Source organism: Phoxinus phoxinus (genome assembly GCF_949152265.1).
Source record: "Phoxinus phoxinus genome assembly, chromosome: 18".
In the NCBI taxonomy this organism is placed as follows: Eukaryota; Metazoa; Chordata; class Actinopteri; order Cypriniformes; family Leuciscidae; genus Phoxinus; species Phoxinus phoxinus.
The window spans coordinates 28479802-28490499 of NC_136893.1; the positions used below are offsets into that span (position 1 = coordinate 28479802).

The 10698-nt window shown below is 37.5% G+C and overlaps 1 long non-coding RNA gene across 1 annotated transcript; it reads right to left on the minus strand.

Moving 5' to 3' along the window:
- Positions 1-8531: 8531 nt before the first annotated feature.
- Positions 8532-9755, minus strand: LOC306986081. Its single transcript, XR_013794904.1, has 3 exons — positions 9564-9755; positions 9415-9485; positions 8532-9339 (listed from the first exon to the last, which is right to left on the minus strand). It is a non-coding gene; the product is annotated as an uncharacterized lncRNA (long non-coding RNA).
- Between the last annotated feature and the right edge of the window lie 943 nt (positions 9756-10698).

The following is a 10698-nucleotide window of genomic DNA, read 5'->3' on the forward strand; positions in this document are numbered from 1 at the left end:
GACTGAGTATCTCTTTTCCTGTATGGAGATGGACTCGATCCTACATGCCTCTTCAAGAAGATGGTGTGTCTGGTCGGTGCTTTACAGAAGTGATAGAGGGTCCCACCTGGAAGATTTTTCAGAGGCTCCTGGGGCATATGGCAGATGCAGCCGCATGGCTTCCTCCATATAGAGACCACTTCAGCCCTGGCTTAAGGTCGAGTCCTGAGGTGACCGTGGCAGAGCGGCATGTCCGGTGTGATGACAGATCACCCCGGCCTGCCGCCAAACCCTAGAGCCCGAAGCCATTTGTTTTGAGAATAATGGCTGGCTGATGAAGTTATTGGCTGGCTAGCCGGCTCAGCCAAAACCTAAATGGCTGCTGCAGCCGCCAAAACTTTCATAGCTGCAAATGGCTGAAGCTGCCACTTCATGTCTACAGATGTCTATGTTATACTGATTTAATAGATCTCAATATTTCCAAGCAATGCATGGCTTACACTATATTTCTACAAAATGCAATACAATGTAATAAAGAAAACACCAGATTTTACTTTCACAACGTATGTACTTATTCATTTTGTAGTCTGTATGCTACTAAACATTTTCAAATAGCCTACAATGTGTTGTGTTTAGGCTACATGTATGTAGGCTAAGTTGTATACAATAACTTGCCATTATCATGAATCAAGCTTATCATATTACACCTTGAAGGAGCAAGTGATGATCGTTTCCCATTGAGCAGTTGGCCAGTGGAACTAAATATGCATTCCACCGGCACACTACCTGGTGAAATGGAGAGGTAGCACCGGGCCATAGCGGACAGTGTGAGTGTTGGGAAAGTATTGCTATATATGGGTTCGCCAAAAGTCCAATGCTCCTTGGTCTCTTGTTCTCACTGCCAGAAAAGCATCTATCTCTTGGTCAAGAATAGAACTTGAAGAATGAGCTTCTGCATCTTCTTGTGCCTCTGCTAATAATTCTAGTCGCAGGTGTTTCGCACTTCCTCCCACATCTCCATCGTGGTCACCATTCCCACCAGAAGGACCTCCAGAACCACCATCAGTAGTTGTCCTCTCATCTCCAACCACAAACACTGTTGAACTGAATCTGAAAAGTGTAATATATGCATAAGGCAAATCAAATCCATGAGAAAAGTAAGTGGTTAGCAAGTACACAGAAATTTCAATGTCACCTGGAGGAGTTCAGTTTCTCATGGAGATTCTGCAGCAGCTCTCTGCTTTCATCTTTCGTCATAGTGATATCTCTGACAGCTGGATCAAACACTGCGGTGACTCTAACCAGATCTGACATGGGGATTCGTTTGTCCATGTTTTTCACTATTCGTTCTTTGACTCTCTTCATTGGTAGTGGATCTCTGGGAGCCATTGCACAGATTTTCTTGATTCGAGCCCTGATTAGTGGTATGGCACTCAGGTTTAGACTGACTTCACTTATAATGAGAGTGAATTTCTCAAAGTCTTCCAAAAAGCTAACTAAGTTACAAAGTAGCTTGATGTCATCAGGTAGGAGGCATAACAAAGACTTTCCTATCCTCTTCAGGATTTTAGTGACTTCTGTCTCCATACTGACTAAGCTTCTGATCATGTTGAGGACACTGTTCCAACGTGTTGGCACTGTGGTCTTCAGTGTTTTGTGTGTCTGTGAGCCCTGTTTTGATTTCTTAGTTCCCAGCTGCCAATCCTCTACATCATCCATTTCATCAATAGGGATTGGAATCTGCATCAATTTCATCCTGCAGGTCTTGAATCTTGGCAAATATGTCTGCCTCTTTCTGCTTCAACACAAATTCCTCTATTAGATGTGCCTTGAAGTGCAGTGCACTGACAATATCTTTGCATTGGGAAATTAAGGCTTGTGCTTCAGGGATTTTGGTAAGAGTGTCTGTTATGAGTAAGTTGTGTAAACAGTGTGCTACGCATGTTACTCTCTCATGGCCCAGTAACCGGGACAACTTAATCATATTCGCTGCCCCATCTATTGTGTCATAGAGCTACACATTTTTATCTTTGGGAAGGAATTCTTCGAGTAATTCCCTTACAAACACTGTAAGGTTTTCTGATGTATGATTTTCTACAGGTTGTGTAAAAAAAGTGTAAACAGAAGGAAATTCCAGTTCGCATCTACAGTGCAGATTCTCACACCAACATATGGGTATCGATGATGAGCATCAGTCCAGCCATCTAACATTATAGTACCACTGACAATGTCTGCCAGTTGTTCTTTGACTTTGGACTTCAAACCCATGTGGTTGGCAAATTGAGATGAATATTTTTCTTGTTGAATGCTTGAAAACCTTCCTTTTCTATTAATTCAAAAGGGAGCAGGTCCTGGCACAGCCACAACACGATGTCGCGATTAACATCAAACTGAGAAGTAGCTGGGCTTCCTTTCGGCACAGTTTGGATCCAGTTAGTCAGTTTACTTGATTGTTCTTTGAGAAATATTGTACGCTCTTTGTGTGCAGCTTTGGCATGAGCAAGGAAGTTTCCACTTGATGTTTTTTCTCCCAAGCTGTACACTTTTGACAGCATTCCATGTTCTTTTGTCATTTCTGCTTCAAAGCAGAGTTTGCAGTAGAGTTTGTCATCAATGCGATTGTTGTTCACATACAGATCGCCCATATATGTCCAAAAATGTGAACGAAGGCTACGAGCAGAATCAACAGCGTGAGGCCTCCATGTCACACCAGAATCCTTAAGCAGATGTGTTCGTGATGTGCTGATATATTTGTTAATTCCGCGTTCTAAAAGAGAACAAAAATTTCCATAAAACACTAGTCCTGACACAATGGCAAAATGGCATTATAGTCCTGACAAAAAGGCATTCTTACTTACAAGAACGGTTGCACAAAACCCCTAAAGTGAAGATTCAGAACTAGAACTAGCCTATTTGAGCTATTTGGTAATATTAGCTATAGTGCTAGGCGCATTCAATAGCCACTGTAACATTAGTGAATAATGTCCCTGCTGCTGTGTAAGAATGCACACTTGTCAAACTTCACGGAGTAACGTTATGCATATATTTATGACATGTACAGTAAATTCGCTGTTCAACTTTAGTTAAGGCGAGACACTATGGGTGAATAGGGTAAAAATTTTAACTAGCAGATATCACCATGAACCTTTCCCAGTTGATTACTTACATTAAGATGAGAAAAAAAATGTATTACAAGTTTTCTTTATTTTAATGTTTAAATATGCAAATTAGGCAATATCTAATTAAATAATTTGCATATATTTTAAAAACGAAATCTGAGTATTGGATAAAGCCAGATTACTGTAAATTGTACATCCTGGTTAAGAGGAATGCCAAAGAGTAAGGGATGGGACATTGCAAAGACAAATATTATGGTGTGTAGTATGTTTCAGCTTGATTTAAAACACCATTATTTGGCTGTGTTAATAAACAGACATAATATGAAAATTATGTATCTGTGTCCTGTTATTTATCTTTTGGTATGCATTTCAGACAAAAAAAATGGTTAGGATTCAGGTGTAATTGCAAATAGTGATTAATCCTGATAAATCCACTGAAAATTCTGATTAATTTGATTAAAAATGTTAATAATTTGACAGCCCTAATTAAAATATATGATCTTTCTATTATCTGTTTTGTTTGTAATAAAGGTCCTAAAATGTAAGGGATAATCTACAGTACATCCTTGTTACTTTACAAGTATTACAGTTTAATAATCCCAAACAATCATCCGGGCAACATGGTACGTATTTATTTTCAATACAGTCGTTAAGTGGACACAAGATGGCGCCAGTCACGGTTTGTAATACTGCAGTTTATAAAGCAGTGATGATATTGATATCAAACCTCGGAATATTTAAGTCAATAGAAAATGGTACGCATGCTAATTGTGAAAATTAGGTCAAAGATCGTTTTCCTCCCATTTTTTCGACCACCATGTCCCTTTAGGGGCTCCATAGTAGTTAAGGAGACTTGAGTTGTTCTTGAAATATTCCTTTTTGTCGAGTCAAGTCTGAAGTCTATTAAACTGCAACTTGAGTCCGAGCATCTCATCTCATCTCCTAATTTTTCTCAGTGCTTTTTCACACAGTTTAAGGCTATTTTTATCTGCCCTGTAGTCAGGGCCGGATTAAGAGTTCAGAGGCCCCTGGGCACAATGACTTGTAGGACCCCCACGCCCATATTTTTTCAGCTACAGTATGTGTATTTAACAGCATTGAAGAAAGTCATTAAATTATATGAAATATTAAAATAATATGAAAATAAAACACAACATAGACTTCACTGTATAAATAGTACATTGATTCTTATTAAAGCTTCTATTAAAGTTCTCAGTCAAGAGTGAGGGATTTGCTCTTTGTATTTTGTTGTTTTATAAACAGGGACATTTTTATTTGTCATCATTTAGCCTACTCTCTCAAGCCGTTTCAAACCCAAATAAGTCTCCCTCTTCTGTTGAAAATAAAAGTTATTTGGATGAATGGGTAACCAAACAGTTGATGTACCCCAGTGACTTCCATAATAGTTTTTTTCCTATGGTAGTCAATGGGGACCAGCAACCGCCCGGTTAGCCACACTCCTCAAAATATCTTCTTTTGTGTTCAGCACAAGAAAGAAATTAATACAGGTATGGAACAACATTAGAGTGAGTAAGTAAATAATGACATCATTTTTATTTTTGGGTAACTATCCCTTTAAGGACAAGCGGCTGCATGTTTACTATTAGGGCTACTGTCTCTTTAAGATCTGCCCGCGACGAGTCTAATATACACGCATTTGACAAGCAGATTTGTTTCTTATTTTTTTTCTACTGTACTTATACTTTAGACATAACCAACTTTGTTTATGTAAACCTTGTGTGTATTTGACAGAATTAGAGCAATAAAGACTCGAAAGATAACTTAGTCCAGTAACAGGCGCTGTTATACAGGCTTTTAGTGCATGCGCGCGTCGGCTGTAACGTTATTGCGCTCCGAAAAGCGCCCGTTAGAACAGCACATCAGCAGCGAATGACATGTTTAACCGGCAAGGCTTTAAAGCACATGCAAATAATTAATTTTTATAAACTACAGTGTCCTGTTCCTCTGCATTTCATGTGAATATACGTCGCGCTGTACGTTGAGACGGAGGCGCCAGAACTGCAAACTGATATAATGCGCGATCCTTCGATATTTCTTTAAAAGCAGATCGTGGAGACATTTTAATCATAATATTTGACATAATATTTGACGGTGCCCAGGGCCCCTTAGATGTCCTGGGCCCCTGGGCAATTGCCCAGTTGCCCTAATGGTTAATCCGGCCCTGCCTGTAGTGATGCTGATGGGTGGAACCATTACAGAGAATAAGAAAGCAGAAAATAAGAGGGACAGATAGAGTTATGACTGTTATCTGACACGACTGTTTCTTTGAATATCTGTGAGACTGAAGTCAATCTGGAATTAGAGCTGCCATCATCATCATTATCTTCATCATCTTCATCATCATCATCTTCATCATCATCATCATCATCTTCATCATCATCATCACTCTCTGCCTGATCTCAGGTCAGTTCTTTACTGGTCAGTCTGGGTCAAATAAAATATTATATTATATGTTATGACCTTTATTGATAACATTTAATAACCCAGCACAAATGAACTTGTGTTTGGCAGATCCGGCAGGGGTGAGCGGGGCACAACCTAATGCAGGGCTAGTTGTAACACACATGGTTTAAAACTGTTCACACATGCCAGCATGAAGAAACTTGGGGTATTTACTAGTTGCCATATCAACTACAGAGAAAAATAAATGAAAAAATCTTTGGAAAATATCACTGAAGATTTATTTTACCATGGCAAAAGTCAATTTCTTACTTAGGTTAATTTTTCATCTCTGTTTTTGTTTATTTATAATTAGACAAATTTTATATTATTTAAATCTTATATCTGTTATTTAACAGTTGAGATGTTTAATGTTGATGTAACCAGCAGAAGACACTGGTTTAAATCCCAGCTGCGCAGGCGGGGCATGTTGTCACACTGTTACAATGTGTAAAAATGGCATTATTTTATATGAAAAAGTTTATAATAGTATTTTGTTGATAAAATATTTTAGTTTGTGTTGTATATTTTTTGATTAGATCAGAAACATTATAAGCTGTCGTATGGTCATGTTACGATGTGTCCCACCAATGGGTTGTGCCCTGCTCTCCCCTACTTTGTTTTAAAGTGATCAGAGAATGTCATTCTTGTTTTTATTTTTGTTGATGTTGTTATTGTTGTTGTTGTTTTTAAAGAAATGTTAAAAGGAAAACATTGTATAACGCTTTCAGGTATACAGTATGTTCAGTCAGGTACATGTTTGAGTTTTAATATTTAGTTTGTCCTGTCTGTCTTCCCATTTGTCTTCCTAAATCTCCATGGTTGTTAATTTAGCATGCACCCGTTCCCTGCTCTGTTTATTAGCTTTCCTTGAGTATTTAAGCCCTAAGTTCTCCCAGATCTTTCTCAGTGTTATGTCTTGAGTTAATGTGGTTGTGATTTATTTCCTGATGTTTCCAGAGTAGTTATAATTAAAGATTGTTACAACTATTTTTTTATTACTGCAGCCCGTAAGTGACAAACACTATGTTGTTAGTGTTTTTATTTCATTGTTTTATAAGTGACAAAGTGTGTTTGTTGGATGACACACTTACTGTTATGGAAGAACGACTAGATTTGAGTCATGAATGAAGTGTTTTGGTAGTTTTGGTGTATTTTAATGTGAATTTAACTGATGTGCTAAAACCTGGGTTGTCTAAAGTAGCTTTTACATGATTGTTCGTAATTTCCATTTTCTTATTATTATTAATCGAACATGTGATACTATGTTTTTATTTGGTATTTTATTTTTATCTGTTTTTTTATTTCATTAATGCATTGTTTGTATAATTGTACGTTTTATCTTGTTTCTTTTCTTGTGAAGCGATTTGAGATGCTACTTTTAAAATGTACTATTATACAACATTTCCCTATGTTGGTAGGGATAAATGTGTGATTTTTTTTATGTGACCTACTGAGAAATGCGTAAAAAACAAAAACTGTAATACAGAAACAGGGCAACAAGCAGAAAACTGAGACACACAAACACAGCTGCTAAATACAAAATGTAAATGCTCATTTAGTTGAAAAATAAATGAATGTATCCAAATGTTTTACAATAGTTTGACCCTGTTAATTAATATTATATAACTGTGATAAAAATGCAGATACAACTACAGTTGTTTTTACAATCGCTAGGACACATTTCTCAGTACTTAGGTCACTTTTTCAAAACTCGATCTTCACACGGTTCCCCGAACCAACTTTAAGCTTCACACAGCGGTTCATTTCCATTCAAAATACACTAAAACTGCCAAAATAATAAAAAAAAAATTCTCAAATCAAGTAATTCTTCCATAACACTGGCAAAAGTTGTGACCCAACAAACACACATTCATTTGTCATTCATAACTGACCCTAAAAACACGTAGAGTACATGATGTGTGGAATAGATGGATGGATATACAGTACTGAGAAGGTTCTAGTTCTCCCTCTCTCTTCTTTCCTCATGTGTTTTCCTTCATCCATGTTCATGCATGTGGACCAAAATCATTCTGAAGCCATCCTGTGTTACTAAAAGATGACTGACCAAAAATGTACTAAGAGAAACTACGGCTTTCAGATGAAATTGCAATTACTTTTGTTTGTAATAATTATTATATTTTATTATAAATGTTCTAATAATTTATAATAATTCCTGCAGAAATGTGCAAAGTTTGCCATCATTCTGATTTAAATGTGTGTGTTTTTCAGTTTTGAAAGCAGTGTTAGCATTTAAAAAAATGCAGATGTTCCTGTTTTCCAGAATGGTGACGTTTATATGACAAAATGTGTTTATGAAATATGATAAAATGTGGTCATTGAATGCATTGTGTGAAAGCAATGAAAAATTATTCACAGTTTGGTCTGCATAGAGTTTGTGACTTCAATTTTGAACGATGCATGTGAGCAATCAAAAGAAAAAGAAAAAAAAGATAAACTGAAAGATACATTTCCCACACCACAACTATTTTTGTCAGTAACCGCTTTTTTTTTTTCTCAGTAATGATAGACCAATGATGAAACTAGATAATCTGCAAACATTTAGTATTTTTAAGATTTTAAAACTTATTTTTAAGTGTCAGATTGTGTGCAGATTTTGAGTACAACTTTGCTATCATATAACTTTGTTTAATTTGACTGTAAACTATACTTGGAGCTCAATAGCAGCTGCTGGACTGATGAGGAGCCGCAGGAGACAAACATTCAGATGTGCATGAACATAAATAACAATGTTCATTTATTTGTAGCCAGTGGCATCAGGTACTTGAGGGAAATATATGAAACAATTATATAATTGTCGACTACGCCACCCGGTATATACCAGGAACTCAGCCCCAAGACAGGGGGCGCACAGGTTCGTAACCAAAAGGAATGGGTGAGCAGAGAGACATGGGCCAGGGAGTATCAAACATGAAGCAGCTTTATTCAGATACAAAAGTTAAAAACCGTCAAATAGATTAACATCAAGGGCTCAATATTCACATGTTAAAGAAAAACAACAAAAAAACAAAAGAAAACAAACAATACTTTACAAAACTTCAGATTAATAAAAGAAAAAAACAACTACACAAGAAAGCCTAATTGGAAGGGAGATGGCCTGCTGTGACCCTCAATTCACACAACACACTTAAGATCTACACACACCCACTCTGGTGAAGTCAGGTCACTCAATACACAGCACTCAAGGTGAACCCCGTTAAACAGCGGCTAAACCCCTCCTCTATAAACTTTCTTCGTCACGCTGTTTATGAAGGAAAAAGAAACAAAGAAAAGTCTCAAACATTAAACAATAATTAACTGGCAAAACCAGCGCCCAAAATAAGTTCAGTTAACAAACAAAATCAAAGAAACAAAATCAATATATTAATTTCAGTCTCGTTTTGTAACCCAACCAAACTTAAACCTAAACAAAAGAAAAATAAATGATATTACAAAATATGCAAACAAATGAGCACAAGACCAATAACAAAAGGAAAACTATAAATTACAATTCGGAACAAAACAAGAAACAAATCAAAATGAAACAAACAGGCCACGAACGGCCGTACACTCAAGGAGCAGAGCAAGCCAGCGAGGGAACAAGCTACCACATTAATGCTCACACCTCAGCGAGCAATCGTCCCGGCTCGCTTTTACGAGAGTTCAAGTTCGCTCCAACAAAAAGACGCAAATAAGCCCAGGCAAGACAGCAGTGCGTTAGATCAACAGACGTGCATCTCGTCCCATAATCGAGTTGAAACCCTTGATCCTGCCACTCAATCTGTCAAACATGAAACAGAAAAATTACTAACAAAACAATAAAAAGACAAACCACGCGAATGGCTCTCATACATACCAGATGATGTTCCTAACGCGGTACTATGCATGGTCGCGGACCATAACATGCAGTGGGTTTTCATTGACGAGCTACACAAAAACTTATAGTAAACAAACATTCCATTTAACAAATAAAACAATCAATTGCCTTAAAACGAACGAACCAACCTCCATGCCAGGGGCAGCCCATGCACAGCAACAGAACGGAGAGACGGCACTCCAGACACTCTCCCATTCATAAATTGTAACTTCCGTAAAAGGGGCGGTACGGATGACAACGCATCCCAGGTGACAGAAATGTTCTCATTTTATACCCCGACAGCAAACTGCTGATAGGTTCAGCGTTTTTACATGACACTGGCCAATCACCACGAGTAAACTTCACCCTGCTACATATTCAAAGAAAATAGAAAATTATTGTAACTTATTCTTTAATTTAATGAGCCTAAGTGTGTGTGTGTGTGTGTGTGTGTGTGTGTGTGTGTGTGTGTGTGTGTGTGTGTGTGTGTCCTCGGGGTTCACCCCACACAACAGGATTACTGATCGTAAATATTCAACATGTTACATATTTTACGATATGAGATTGTTGTTTCAATATTGTTATGATTCTTCAGTAGAATTCTTTCAAAGGCATATGACATTTTTAATTTCCTTAACTAACCTAAAGTGAACTTCACTCTTTATAAATATCTTTGTCATTTTTCTGGTGAAAGGAAACAATATAAAACCAACTCAAAGTGGTTTACTCTAGTCAGTTGCTAGTAAACTGGTTTAGCTGGTCTCTCAACCCAAACCCCTATAAAACCAGCTTAGGGTGTTCTTCTAAAAAAAATTTTTTTTTTTTCAGCAACTCAAAGTGCAGCAGTAAACTTACACCATGGAGGACAACTACAGAGATCTCATCAACTCTACAACTAATGACTTCAGTGATTTCTACGACAACTACACAGATTTTCAAATCCACCTGTCCATCTTCTTCATCGCTGCTCTGTGTGTGGGGGGGCCGTGTCAGATTTGGGCTTTTTATTTTGTGCATCTTCAGAGAAAGAGCAGAGGCCGGATCTCAGCCTTCATCATCCTCCTCCTCCTCTGTGACCTGTTGCAACTGCTCCTGTATATATATAGATTGTTAAAACTTCTTTCTCCAAGTCTTTTCCATGGCTTTCACTCAGTCATTATGATTGGATATTTTTGTCTGAAAGTCTGTGGTGTTCACCTGCAACAGCTGGTGTCTCTGGAGGGGGTTCTGACACTGAAATATCCACTGATCTCTGCTCATATTTTCTCAAAGCCGTGTTACATC